Genomic DNA, 12855 nt, shown 5'->3' with positions numbered 1-12855 from the left:
CATTGCCTCGGGGAAAGTCATGGCATGTCGCGACATGCTTCCGAACGCACATTTTTTTCTAGACGTTGACTGTGCCTACACCTCGTGCTGCGCGTGCGGTTGTGTCCGAGACGAAGTTCTAGTGCCATCGCTGGAGTGGAATGTGGATTACGCTTCTGCCAGGATATGCCTAACAAGTGCTGCGTGCCCAATAGCCGGACTAATTACAAATTTGTCCCCAAAAACCACGTTTTCAAGTTTCCCCGGGATGAAGAAGAACAGAACGCCTGGATTAGGGCAATACCACGAGAGAACTTCGTTGTATCACCGCACTCCAGGGTAAGATGTTCGAAACTTCTTCATAGAATAGTTACTTTTGCAAAATACGATAAGCTTAAACGCATGCACTGTAAAAAAAAAAGTATTTAAACTAAGCAGCTGGTTTGCACTGCAGGTAGAGAATGCAGACTTTCAAGAAAACTCTCTTTCCAAGTTACAGCTGTTATTTAAACAAAAATTGAATTTCGGTTTGCGAGCTTCACTTCATTGAGGCTGACATCGTGCGAGAGGCCTCCCACATGGTTACAGGGCGCACCACCACTGAACCACTTTCGCATCTGCCGCCGCGGTGGCTCAGTGGCTATGGTGCTCGGCTGCTGGCCCGAAAGACGCGGGTTCGATCCCGGCCGCGGCGGCTGAATTTCTTTGGAGGAGAAATTCGAGGCCCGTGTACTGTGCGATGTCAGTGCACGTTAAAGAACCCCAGGTGGTCGAAATTTCCGGAGCCCTCCACTACGGCGTCTCTCACAGCCTTAGTCGCTTTGGGACGTTAAACCCCATAAAACAAACAAACTTTCGCATCTGCGCCTTCGCGCAGGCGCAATCCCATCAAAGTTTCCGGGATGCCCGTCTTATACTTCTAAGCCAAGCACCTCAATGGATCGCATTCATTTAAAATATGATCTTAGAACAAATACATATATCTCCAATAAAAATACACATACGCAGTTGTGAAGCGTCGAGAGTGTTTAATTCTTCATTATCACTGTGCTTCATAAAACTAGGTGAAAAAAAGGAAAACATTGGCAAATTAATTTCAAGTAATGCATAAAGAAAAACATCTACTGAGAAAGACGAGAAAGCGCAATGCGATAGAGGTGCTGACATCAGTGCTTAAACAGTCTTTGCACAGACGGTTTGCGGCTAGTGCCTCAAAATAAATTCCGGGTAAAGTGTCTGCTATTCATTCCAGTATTTTAACTAAAGGAAAAATGTGGACTGATAAATGGAAGCTCTTTTCGTGACGTCACGGGAGGAGTACACAGGCCTTGTCAAAATTCTTTAGAGGGTGTTGGTAGGCGTAGACAGGGTAGGGGCAAGGGAAGCTCCCCGACGTTTCTTTGTTGGTAGGATTGTAAGGTTGTCGGCTGTCCCCCCCCCCCCCCCCTCCCCACCAAACTTATCTCCCTTTTCCTGTCCGGCCTTTCTCTTCACATTTTTGGGCAAGGTGTGTCGACTGGCTTTTTTTTCGCTGCCTCCTTGGTTTGGTTTGAACAGCGCTCGCCCCCACGAAGGTTTGAAGCAGAACAGAAAGTGTCGCCCCTAGCGTTATTCATATTAGTTTTCGTTCACTGTCACTACTTCTTTCTAGTTTTTGGGGCATGTAAAAAGCTTCCAGTACTCAGAGACATAATATTTCGGATCCATATCGTGAGTATAAAGGAACAATGTGCAAACTGGACGCACAACCAATCAGAGAGGCAGTGCCCATTCTGGATGCCAGCTCATTTCCGCTGCCGAAAATGACCGCTGCGTTGCGACACCATCGGCTCAAAACGAGCATTTCTGGAGAAGATTAAAATATTAAATACTACAATTTCGGCGATCTCTTTGGGCATTCAGGAGCCACAATGCCCCTTACTCTGCATACGAAGAACAAAAACCCCTAAAATGAGTATAGTAAATCTGCATAATTAATCTTAGCTAATGAACTAATTAAGCGGAATTTAAAAATACTCTGAGGAGCGCCACACGACGGGAAACAATATGTAGTTGGTTTCACCCAGCTCCGGTGAGCCACTTTTTTTTAATCCCTGGTTCATGTTACGTGAAACACCCTGCATATAGACTGCTCCGCAATTAAAAGCGCGCCGTAGAATGCTTCTTTAAGCGCTAAATTGGTGAGTTGCCCAAGCTGAAATTTCGCACAAAATATGGCCCTTGGCCGGCAGAATTGCTTTATGTTACATTTGGTGTGCGTGCCTGAATTAGTCAAAAGTGGGATATTCACATCGTCTACGGCGACGACGAAACAAAACAAGCCGTTATCTCAGCGACTGCGCCGGTGGCGCCATCTTGTTTGTCGGCCGTGGAGATTCAGCAGAGGAGGGGCTGGGGGTGTTTTGCTGTAGGTTTGGAGACTCTTTTTCAACTGCTTTATCAATAATCACAAAAAAACTTATTTTGGACAAAACTTCACTAAATTGCAACTCTTCCATGAAGAAGCGTCTTCGAACCTCCCGCTAAAGATACCCTCCTTGCGAATCTCAACAGCCGATAAAAGAGATGGCGCCACCGGTGCAATCGATGAGATAACGGCTTGTTTTCTTTCGTCGTCACCGCAGATATAGCAATTCTGGCGGCCAAATGCAATTTCTGTGCGAAATTTGAGCTCTAACAAGTCACCAGTTTAGCGGAAAGAACCATTCTACGGCGCGCATTGAATTGTAGAACACGCCGCGGGGCCCTCGTACGATCGCTTTTTTGCGCCTTCCGCACGGTACACGCACGGCATGCGAACGACGGACGGCACCACCCGGTCCGGCGCGGAGGGCGTATTCAGAGGAAGGTGATCCTCGTTGCGATTGGCCAACCGAGAACAGACGTCACTGCTCTACTCTACGTCACTCTGTGGGGACTTTTGGGGAACACTGCGCTTCAACCGACAGGGAAAATCTCAACTCTTCTTGAAAATCCTTGCTCAATATCCCAAGGTATCCCAAGGTGCATTTCTTGCTCGCTTGTTTTTTTTTATTTTTTTTGCCTTGAGCATGGAGACGGACACGTGCGATGGCCTTGCTTCAGCGGTTTGCGACAAGGCGTTCTTCAATACTAGTAATTTAAAAACACCCATCAAGGATATTCATGGGGAAGGACGCGGTTGTTGCTGCGACGCGTCTTTTCTTTTTCTCTTTCCTCTGATCTCTCCTCTATCTGCACGCGGCAGCGGTGGTGGCTCGGCACCAGCCAGTAGGCAGGCCCATGCATCCTTCTCCCAGTCACAACAACAACATGTAGTAAGGCACGGCCGTTCTTGTGCGACTTACGTCCGAAGCATTTTGTCGCCCTTCGTGACCTGCGACGGCACCACGACTTCGAGGAAGAGGTGGAGAATCTAGTCTTCGACTCTAATAAAGGTAAGAAACGAAGTCTGCATGCACGCACGCTGTGATTAAAGCAATAAAGGGCCAAAGCGGGATGCAGTCGCGCGCTTAGATTACCGATTGAAAAGTTGCAGTTTATTGACTTTTCGAGTGCGCGCATTTTAAGTTTGTAAACACAAAGCGCGTTCTTTTTTTTTATTTACGGGCTTACACTCACCTGGGGAAACTTGCACGTGGTTTTGTGCACAAAAACTTAGCGATGACATGCACGTTTTTTAAAGGAACCATGAAGATTTCAATGGGCTTAGTCTAGTGCGACAGATTGCAGAGGTAGCCTTTGCGGGCATTCGAGTGAAATGTGAAACGTAACGTAGTACTATAACCTTTGAAAGCCATGACTTGTCATAGTCATTTTGCACTTATTTGTAATGTAAGGTGTATAGTTTGTACAAAGTTTAGGTAGTCATAGTTTTGACTCCTAATCATTCTGAAGTGTAGCATGACTCAGCACTTTACTAGTAACATAAGGTGTGCAGAGTTTGTACAAAGTTGCGTAGTCATGCCTTGCACTCATGACTCGTCATTCTGCAACATAGCATGACTGTGCACTTTAATGCTTTGGCATTCTCGCTGGTAAGCAGTCTTATGTGTGTCTGCAGAATTTTTTTTTGGTGTCCTGACAAGCTGTGACAAGCTTGCTTGTCACTTGACAAGCAAGTGACAAGCAGTGCACTCTCTTTCATATTTAAAGTGGCCACTGTAGGAAAAAAACTGGTCCTTGCAGCAGACTCGCTGCTACAGGCCTTGCTTATGCTTTGTTGCAGGCACCTGCAATGTCTCGACAGGACACACAACATTGTCGCGGCATGCACTGGCTTAGCAGCGCTGAAGCCATGGCAATCGCAACACGCAGAAGTGTGTAGGAAGAATGCCCAGCATTGTTCTGCCTTTAGAAGTCAACAGTGCTGACCTGAATATGTGGTCAAAGGACAGGGCCATGTAAAAGGTTGCTGTGCAGGAATGAGTTTTTGCAGGGTGTAGTAAAATTGAAATACTTCCATGTAACAGTCCGTGTAATAACTTAACCTGAACTTAATAATTTTCTCCAAAAATTGTTCCCCATGCGCTATAGCAGGAAAAAACAGTAAGCGAATGACTGATAAATTTTTAACAATAAAAAAGCTGGGAAATGCAGTTCTGCACTGCAGGCAAAAGGCTAAAAATTTGAAGCTAAATCTGTGATTGTCATGCGCACTTGGCAGAGGCAGAGCGCCAGTAGTAGTGTGAGAGTACTGCATATGTGCCCACTCCATAGCACATGCATTTTTCATTAGTGTATGTAAAAAGTACAAACTTTAATTTGGCCTTGCTTTTCAAAAAATGAAAGTAGTGTGATACACAAAAAATTGACAGAGAAGTTTTGCCAAAATTTTATAAACGTGCAAAAGCAGAATTTCATGAACATTGCCTTGTCTTGTTACTTTACTGTTGACTTTCTAAGGATGCCTTATGCCGTTATTCATGTGCTATCATTGTGTACACGTTTTTATCAAAATGGAGCCCACCTTTGTTCACGCCTCAATTTTAAAAAATTTTTTTTTAGTCATGAGTGGTCATGGACTTAACATCATATGTTGGCATCGTGTCATAACTATGTTGCAATGCTGCTGTGAGGCTGTGGTTGCTATGTCGCCGTTGCTATGCTCTTGGCACAAACCCACATACACATCGCAGGATCTTGCTCGGGGTTTACCGTTCGGAATTGTGCTTTCACACTAATAATTAACTAATACTATGTGGAGTGCTTAGTTATGTTTACAATCTTTCTGTTTCAGGATTTTGCGCCTGGAAAGACGGAGAAGAAAGCAAAACTTGCTGCCATTTTATAGCTTCTACAGGAAAGAAGGAATGTGCACCAAGGGTTTTTAAACGCTACCTGCACTGCCACCGTTCCGGCTCGTACGAAGAGCTTCCTATAGAACAGCGCCAAAGGCAGGAAAAGTGACAAGGAAGCTGCAAAATCAGCAAACACTGCTTTGCTACTCTAGAGGTCATGGAGAAAGAGGGCAAGGTATATGTAGTGTTTCAAAAGAAACACTACGGACACTTCAATGAGACCTGCCACCAAAGGCTATCCCAGGATGATGCCAGAGGGCTTGCAGGTTAGCCACTCCTCTTGTACAAAGCATTTGTGCATGCTGTGTTGACTGTACCGGAATGTGAAAACGTTTAGAAGCTACACTCCACCAACCTTTCATAAATGGGAGACGAAAGTGCAATAGAAATGTATTTTAGGGGGAAGATATTGCTCATTAACTCGAGTGATCATTTCAATGATTATTCTTCTGCGATGCATCTATGGCACAAAAGAGGTGGGACAACACGAAAATGCCTATTGTAAAGTGGGAGAAGGCATGTCCCACAAAACGAGGGGGCGGAAGAAGTTATAGTAGGGCACAGCTTAAGAACCCAGTGGCCAATGCCCCTCAAAGGAAGCCTGCCATCCAATGGCGTCGACCGATTCTCATGATGTCATGGTTAATCCTAGGGGGTAGCACTGCAGGAGGGTGGCAGATGAAAGGGGATTAGTTATGGCTTTAATTGGGTTAACTGATGAAAATCAGCTGACGCCATTGACTGGGGGGGTCTTCTTTAAGGGCCATCTGCCACTTCGTTCTCGAGTTGTATCTGACTGTAGTGCAATTCACTTGAGCCTACTTGGTCGCATCGAAGGGTGAAAAACAATTGATCCACGGCACATTGCATGCACAGCACAGTCTGTACGAACTTCATGCCGTTTAGTTTAGAGATGCTTTGTGGAAGGGGTCCAGTCTTTCGAACTGAACATAATTAGGAATGTCGTCTAGCACTGAACTACTCCAATGTCTGTTCTTTTGTTTTTCTGCTGGTTTCATTGACTATCCTAGGTCTGTCGCTCAATCGGCTGACGTTGAACTTTATCCGTAAGAAGTCGGCTTGAGCTCTATGAAACGTGTCTTGAATGACTGACAGTTGCACTCGATGCTAGCCTCTTTTTTTGGCTGCCTGTCAAAAGCGTAGGCATTTTGTTGCTGATCAAAGCAACGCCACCAGTCTAATGGTTGTATAAGGGCCATGTTTTTTCTCATAAGACAGATCGTCTGCAGTGAACTTTCATTAATTAGAATTATTTGGCTGTTTTGGCACTTCATCAGTAACGCTCGCAGGAACGGCTGTGGTTTGAGTGTTCAGCTACTAAGCTGGAGTACCCGGGTTAGAACCCGGTTGCGGCAGCTGAGTTTCGATGGAGGCAAGAGGTGCCCACGTGCTGTGCAGTGCCCAAAGATCCCCAGGCGGTCGAAATTATTACGGAGCCCTCCACTACAGCACCTTTCTCTCTTGCTTCTTTCACTCCTTTCCTTCATGGCATGGTTGAGGCAGTTACTGCACCATTTCCTTTCCTCAAAAACCACTAACATAAAACACAAGCCTGCACAAGAGTTGAAATCGCAAAAAAAAAAAATGAACAAGCAGCATTTATATTTCAGTTTATGTATGACTGGCATGCCCTCCAATTGTCTCTGACTTAGCAGCAGTCATTCAGGTGTTGAAACTGAAACAGCATGAGAAAAATATTCACTTAGAAATTATTCACCTGGCGTAAGTGAATTCTACATTGTGACTCGTGCACACTATTGTCTTGTGCACAAGTCCAAAGAAACAAAGTTCGCGTTCAAAAATTTGGTGTCTCTACTCCTTTAAAGGTTGCTGTCAGGCGAATCGGTGCATTTTTTGAATATGCAGAATGAAATGGGACAGGATGAGAAGCACATGTCCTTATTCTTTTCTTGTCCACATTTTCAGTGCTGTTATATTCTGCATTTATAACACGCTGTATATAACTTCCCTGTTTTGCATTGCAGTATGCAAGTTTAAACACTCAAGCTCATAAAAATAAAGTCCATCTGGCTTTGAAACAACCATTTTGTTGTGTGCTTTGCAGTGCCACAAAAGTGAAATGAAAGTAAGATGAACTGTGTGTCACCTGTGAAAAGGAACAAAGTGGAAGACGAAGGAATCCGACCAGAAGTATTTGTCACTTTATTACATGGCTGTAGGCAGATGAACCAGAGATGTTAACAGTTTTTTTCTGTACCATTTTCAGGCCGGTTAGCAGAAGGAATGCCAGAAAAAACCATTGTGCACAAACATCCGAGCAGGTACAAGTGGATCAAGCCCACGGATGCAACTTGTGACCACTAAGGACCTTCGTAACATTGCAGATAAGTTTAGGATTGGAAAAACAGAGCAGAGAGATCCAGACGATTTTAAGAGTGTTGAATTATGGGTCGAAGAAATGAGGGCAAAAAATGAGTCGTCGCCACTGTTGTATTACAGGAAGAAGGGTGACCCCAACAGTCATGATGGTGACTTTGAGCTAGCATTAATGACGTTCCCACAACGAGAGCTCCTTTATGAATTGGGGGCAGCGAAACTGTGCACTGACTCCACCCATGGCATAAATAAGTACTAACTCCAACTGACAACCCTGCTCACAATTTCTCAAGATGCCTTTGGTATCCCGTGTGCCTACTTGATTTCAAAAAGGGTGAACACGGGCACTGTGGTGAGGTTTTGCGAGGCCATCAAAGAAAAAAAACACAATACAGTGTCAGGCATTTATGTCTGATGATGCCCCTGTTTATGGCAGTGCATGGGAGCAGGTGATGGGTCCCTTGAGGAGTCGACTGCTTTGCAGCTGGCAGGTGCTACACAACTGGAGCACGCACCTGAATACAGTCGCAAACAAGGACTGCAGGAGTACAACAAGGGACATGCTGCACACTCTGATGAAGTGGACAGATGAGACTGACTCTCAACAGTTGCTCCCTGCAATTCTTGGTATCCACTCCAAAGAGCATCAGCTTAATTGCCTTTGGCTTTGTCAGAAATTTTGAGAAAACATACGCAAAGAGGGCATGTCAGTGGGCTTACTGCTATCGGCAGTACATTGGATTAACAACAAATAATCACTTGGAGTCAATGCACAAGGCACTGAAGTACTCTCACTTTGGTGGCAAGGTAAATGGGTGATTGGATACATTAATCAAAGTACTCTTCAATTTCACATCCGAAAAACTTTACAACAGGTGTCAAAGGAGGAGCAGACCACCGCAAATCTGCCCTATTTAGGAAGCATAAAGTGGGGATTGAGCTTTCTAAGTCCAGTACTGAGAGAGTGGGAGATGGCCAGTGGCATGTAAAGTCACAAAGTTTGGTGAACTTCAAGCACACAGTGGAAAGAACTAGCAAATCGTGCAGTGGCTGTGAGATTCATTGTGAGCAGTGCGAGGCTTGCCACAACGTGTACACAAGTACGTGTTGACCATGCAACGCATGTGCACATGTGCAAGCACATGCATGCTGTTGCTATAATGGAGCTACACTCGTGCCAGATGCAGAGCAGCCAGAAAGTAGCATTTGACTGTGCTGGCATTTGTAGGCCCTGCCAGCTGAAGATGGCAGATTTCAGGTGAGGGATTAGGATTATGTTATGAGCTAGTTGGCGGGCTATTCTGACAAAGTGCTTTAGCATAGCAAGCTCAAGACACAGCAGGGAAGAGGAGTGTCATTTGCTAATTTTCTTGAAGCCCACATGGTCATGAGAAAGGTGCGCCATCATATCCCATATCAAGCAGCACCATTGAGGGTGCACTACAGGCCTCTGGTATTTCTTTTCTAGTCATTCCTTTTTCCCGAAACTTTGCTCCTAGGAATGGAGAACTCATCCCGCCACGGCGCCTCAGTGGCTCTGGCGTTCTTAGACTGCTTACACGAAGGCTGTGGGTTTGATCCAGCCATAGCGGCCACATTTCAGTGGAGGCAAAATACAAAGATGGCCATGTGCTGTGCAAAGTCAGCGTGCATTAAAGGCCCCCAGGTGGTGTAAATTAATCCAGAGACCTCCATTATGGTGTCCCTCATAGCCCATGTGCCGCTCCCGAATGTTAAACCCGACAATTAAGAAATTGAGAAATTTCAGGCCCCTCATTCCCTACTCAGAATCTGCTTGTGTGAGTACGCCCTCTCTGGCACTGCTCAACAGAGAACTTCTGACAATTGGCAAACATTTTTCATCTTTGGGAAATTAGTGCACTCATTTTCTTGTTCATACCTGCCTTGCATTCACTATAATTTTATTTCTTCGTCATCCCTGCTTGATTTCATTTTGTCTGCATGTGATGCACTCATAGAGGCATGCGCTCTTCAATAAAATTAGTATGAAGTGTCGCTCCATGCTGCATTCCTCTTTGTTGCGTCGTGCTGTCACAGTGCACCGCCCTTTTAGGACATCTTGAGAAAAACAGCGCTTGCAGACAAAGGACCAGAACAAGAAGGACACAAAAAAAAAAAAACAGCGCAGTTGTGTGTCCTCGTTTCCTTTGTCTGCAAGTGCTGTTTTTCTCAAGATGTACCCCAACCAACTCGCCCAGCAACACACCTTGCCTTTTAGGACAGTTGACAATATGTGGTTCTACAGTTCTGCAATGCATATGAGAAAAAGTATTCTTGACAAAAGGCTAAGCCGTAGCTGTCATCTTGCACACTGAAAGCTGCAGCGCAAAACTACTATTCATCTTATTTTGCAAAGAGAATACTGCTGCAACAGAAAAACAGTATTACTCATTTTTCAGAACATTGCTGGTGCAATTTGTGACACGAACTTATATTGCCATGGTAGAAACAGCCGTGAATAGCCTTCCCTCACATGATAAAGCACTTCATAAATGAACTTGCTTGGCTCTTACACAGTGTCTCTCCACCAGCCTTCCAAGCAATGAGCCTTCTGTTGTGTGATGGGAACACTGTGCCAACTTTGTTGCCTAGAAATTCTAAAATGCCCCTATTTGTCGAGAAGGCAGCTTAGATGAAACATATAGTGCCCAGTTAATGTCATTTCCTTTTTACTCATTAATGAAAAATGCTTCAAAGCCCAACTGCAACGAAATTATAATTTGGCTAGAATGCCTGTTAATGTGCTGGGTGTGTCATAAAACTAATCGTAACAAAGTTTCATGCTTCTGAGAAAACTGACACTGTTGCTACAAGTGTTTAAAAAGCTGTGTAGACAACGTGGCATGTCCATATAGGCAGATACGGATACCCGAGTGCCATACGGCCTCATGTCTGGCCCATTGGGAATGAACAGATTAAGGACAGTGTAGAGTGAAAGGCTAGGGGCTAAAATGTGGCTTGGCAGTCATGGGTATGGTGCTGCGCCAAAGTTGTTAGGAATTTGTTTCAATCCTGCAGATGCTGATTTCTGTTTCCATTCCAGGTTTTTGTACACCATATTTACTTAAATAATGGATGCATTTGCATAATAAATGCTTTCCCTACATCAATCATCAAAATCTGGGGAAAGTTCAACTGACCACACCATGTTTTACACCATGTAATAAATGCACCAAACTTACCATTCTAATTTTTTCCCACAAGAAACTGCATCCATGATGCAAGTAACTGCGGTATTACAGGTTACAGAATGAAGCACTGTCAGCTGTATTATGTGGCCGCAAGACTGCCTGGCGCCATGTGAAGAGGAATGCTCCCAAGGCTCATCACATCACATTTACTCCAGTATCCACATATGGCACCCGTTTCATCCTGCACGTCACATTCACCTCGGGCTGGTGATAGCCTGCCAGCTAGATTAAGAATGTCACAAATAAAATGTCTACCTAACTGAAAACTGCGGTTGTATATATCGGAGATTTTTATTGACTTGTGGCAGTCTACCTGGACAGGTTATGGTAATGCAAGGCAGCCCATTATGCACAGCATATGAGTGCATATGCGCCACAACTTCGCATCTTTTCCAAGGGTTCATGTTTTGCACTATTGGGTGTGACCCGACCCATCTTTCCACAATCCTCGCGTAGTTAATAATAAAGTGCTCCTAATCCTTTTTTGACAGTCAAAATGTATTTTCCTAGGCATATTGGCAATCTGCAATTTGTATTTCTCCACAGATTTGGTACTTCTGAGAAGTTGGACGGTGATTTTATAAATGATATATTTTTAATAAGCTAGCAGATACTATTCTTGATTTAAACATTTGCAGGCATATATACGCTGCCATTGTTTGCCTTGATAAATACTGTGTCCATTGTGTAATCATAGTACAAACACGTTAATTGATTCTAAAGGATGTTAATGCTGCTTAATTACGCTGTACAAGCCCAGCTGTGGCTTTGGAAAGCTGCCCTTCCTTGGACTCTGACATTAAATACAACTTGTACTTGGGAAAGACTAATCTTACTGTGAGTGTAACGACAAAATTAAACAAATTCCATTAGACGCTGGTATGACCCCGCCTGCGGCAGTTGTATTCCGATGGTGACACACTACAGGCCCAGATGCTGTGCGATGTCGGAGCACGTTAAGGGCCACTGTTGGTCGAAATTACTGGATCCCTCCACTGTGGCGCCCCTCATAGCCCGAGTCGCTTTGGGACGTTAAACCCCATAAGCCAAAGTTAGCATTATGTTCCTGCCGGACCAAGCAGCCGCTGACAGGGTCAGACTGTACGAATGGGTACCATCAATCACTACGTGACACCCCCACTCCACTCACCCGATGAAATCCCATCCATCAGTGACACATCCACTCTCTCCACCCTTCGACTCAGATTTGCAACCGCTTGCCAACCGCCTCCTCCCGCCCTCTCTTCTTCCCCCTTCCCTGCAATTTCGTGAAGGTGGATTTCACTCCCTCCACTCTGTCACCTGAGGCTTCAGACCGACGGATTATTCCAACATGGGGGGTTCTGATGCTGATGCACTAAAATGATATTTTTGAAAGACAGCTACAGTTTGTTACATGTTAAGGAAAAGAGTACTCGCTGTACCATGCAACATGCGAGATCATTCCCTGGTGTGCACACACTGCATCACAAGGAAGTATATTTGGCACCTAAGTTGAAATGTGCAGTATAGCGAGCAGTTAGCACCAGGTGCTGTACACAGACACGAGCACGAAATGAAAACGCTTATTACCAGGCCCTCTCTGTGCACCCTCCCTATACATAGTGCGAAGACTGCTTTTGAAGCTAAGGTTGGTCACATTGCAAAGAAATAAAGACAGCATGAACATGAGAACCGGACACACAGCACTGACAGAAATCTCGACAGTCGGTGCTGTGTGTCTGGTTCCCGTGTCGTCCCTTTCTGTTCGGCGACCAACCTTAACTAGAACAAACAACTTGCCCGAACCCTTGCTTTTGAAGCATTTCACATTGCATGCAGTAAGTAGCACACAGTACAATGCACAGACTGAGCCATGTGTGTTATTGTATCAGCAGTAAACCACGTGCAAAAAAAAAAAAAAAACGACAGCCAATAACTACAGTCGGTAAAGCGAAATTTGAGCGCATCTCTTCACATATTTTAGTTTTGCAGTATGCTGAAGTAAAGAATTCCAGAGAGCCACCTGCCCCAGCGAGAGGCAGTGA

General features: G+C 44.8%; 1 long non-coding RNA gene across 4 annotated transcripts; it reads left to right on the top strand.

The window, feature by feature from the left end:
- The first annotated feature begins 2813 nt into the window (after positions 1-2813).
- Positions 2814-11094, top strand: LOC149351719 (uncharacterized). Of its 4 annotated transcripts, none has more exons than XR_016290629.1 (4): positions 2814-3395; positions 5198-5524; positions 7345-7430; positions 7507-10818. It is a non-coding gene; the product is annotated as an uncharacterized LOC149351719 (long non-coding RNA). The 4 variants fall into 4 exon arrangements; XR_016290631.1 differs by adding an exon at positions 10880-11094 and having other exon boundaries at positions 2832-3395; positions 7345-10797; XR_016290630.1 differs by lacking the exon at positions 7345-7430 and having other exon boundaries at positions 2817-3395.
- Positions 11095-12855: the final 1761 nt, after the last annotated feature.

Source organism: Amblyomma mixtum, chromosome 3, assembly GCF_055824585.1.
Source record: "Amblyomma mixtum isolate Tamu chromosome 3, ASM5582458v1, whole genome shotgun sequence".
NCBI lineage: Eukaryota > Metazoa > Arthropoda > Arachnida > Ixodida > Ixodidae > Amblyomma > Amblyomma mixtum.
The sequence above is the reverse complement of the archived record's forward strand: the minus strand, read 5'-3'. Positions and strand labels throughout refer to the sequence as shown.